Source organism: Octopus bimaculoides, chromosome 2 (genome assembly GCF_001194135.2).
Source record: "Octopus bimaculoides isolate UCB-OBI-ISO-001 chromosome 2, ASM119413v2, whole genome shotgun sequence".
NCBI lineage: Eukaryota > Metazoa > Mollusca > Cephalopoda > Octopoda > Octopodidae > Octopus > Octopus bimaculoides.
In genome coordinates this window covers 166986748-166989261 of record NC_068982.1, presented here as the reverse complement: position 1 = coordinate 166989261, position 2514 = coordinate 166986748, and positions in this window count along the sequence as shown.

Genomic DNA, 2514 nt, shown 5'->3' with positions numbered 1-2514 from the left:
TTCGAGCGTGGCCGTTTTCGTGCGGGTGACACGTAAAAGCACCCACTACACTCTCTGAGTGGTTGGCGTTAGGAAGGGCATCCAGCTGTAGAAACTCTGCCAAATCAGACTGGAGCCTGGTGTTGCCATCCGGTTTCACCAGTCCTCAGTCAAATCGTCCAACCCATGCTAGCATGGAAAGCGGACGTTAAACGATGATGATGATAAGTATGTACATCTCTCTCTCTCTTTATGTATATATAAGGAGGGAGAGAGAGAGAGAGAGAGAGAGATGTATATATGTATGTAATTCGGTTTTATTTTAAGATTTCTTGCCAATAAAGAGCTAGCTTCTAATCTAGATCCAGTATGTATGTATGTATGTATGTATGTATGCATGCATGAATGCATGTATGTATGTAATGCATGTAAATGTTTTTTTTTCTGTACCAAGATTTCATGTTTGGATCAGAATCAAAAGAATTTGGACTCAACCATCCTGAGGGACCTTTACTGAAATAAAATATAAAAAGAAAGAAAGAAAGAAACAACAAAAACAACAAAACAAAAAAAAAAACAAAGAAACGAAAACAATATATTTTATATAAAGATATCACATTTATTCATTTCTTTTTCACAATACAATGTCTAAGTTTTTGTTTCTTTTAACTTATAATTTTTTCCATACTAATTTTCAAATTCCATGCTAGACAGCTGATGCATTATAACATATAATGCTACATATATTCTAACCCATTAGATATTGTAACAGACACATTTTTCTCTTTCTCTCCTATGCTCTCTCAGCACACACACACACAAATATACATATTAAACAAAAACAAAAAAATCTCAAAAAATTATACCAGCATTTCAAAATCACAGAATTAAGAGCTTTGAGATGAATTTACTAGCCATGACCAATATCAAGCTAAATATACTACAACCTACAATTTATTACTCTGTGAGTATTTGTAATATAATAAACTGGAATTATCAATATCCTAGTTAAAGGTGTTTTTAAAAGCTATATAATTTCTTTTCTTTTTGTATTGGTTCCATAACATCTATTACAATAATGAATAGTTCATCCTAAAGAGTATGATTAAAATAATCATTTGGTTGTTCTGTATTACAGTTACCATACAAAAGTTAAAATATTTAGTTATATTATTTCTTAAATATGATATAAGAGACAGCAACCTATTACTCACGTAGTCCACAAAATCAAGAAAAGTATAATGCTAATGGGATAGAAATACCATTTTAGCCAATATAGGAAAATAAATATTAATACAAAATCTTTTTCAAAAATATTCAGAATCATACCTTCTATAACTTCCTATAAAGTAAAACATGAAGTATACATTAGTATACACTTGCTCACATATATATGCATACTTAGAAACACATTTATGTATGTATGTATGTATGTATGTATGCATGTATGTATGTAAGTATGTATGTATTGATATGTGTGTCTGTGTATGTATGTATTGATATATGTGTGGGAATGTACATATGTATGCATGTATATATGTATATATGTATTGATATGTGTGTGTGTGTGTGTGTATGTATATATGTGTTTACGTGTATATGCATGCATGTATGTTTGTATATGAGCATATATGTTGCTACATGTTCCGTTATGTATGCAAAACAATATCATATAATTTGTAAGAATTTTTGTGTTTATAGGTCTTCAAAGATATATGTATGCATAGTTATGTGCAGATGTGTGTGTGTGTGTGTGTGTGTGTGTGTGTGTGTGTGTGTGTGTGTGTGTGTGTGTGTGTGCATATTTGCTCATACATATGAAGCATAACGACTTAAGATAGTGTATGCACAGAAACATAAAAACATTCATATATAATTATACATATACAAATACATTTATTTTGTATTATTTTATATATATGCATATGCACACACACACACACACACACACACACATATTTATTTATATGCACATAGATGCACAAAGACACAGATATATGCCATACTTAATCATATCCATTTCCCATTTTTAACAATATACAAAATGTTTCATCCATATACACATAAATACAACTATACATCAATTCATGGATCTCTGCATAAATGAAAAACACATAGATTTATAAAAATCTGTCATCATCATCATCAACGTTTAATGTCCGCCTTCCATGCTAGCATGGGTTGAAAAAGTTCCAAGTATAATGAGCATGTACATGCCCATACCATAATGTATATAGAGATCTCTGCTGATCAAAGAAGCATATTGTATAAATATAAAAGCACACACATATAAGGTTTTAATTGTAGCCTAATATATTTATACTGAGCCAAGGAATTTAACATTGTCAACTGCAGTTATGTCACATGTATATTTGTACATTCATATTATACACATACATGCATTCATTCATAAATATATATACATATATATTTGATATATATATATATATATATATATATATGATATATATGTATGTGTATGTGTATATGTGTGTGTGTATATATATATATATATATATATATATATATATATAT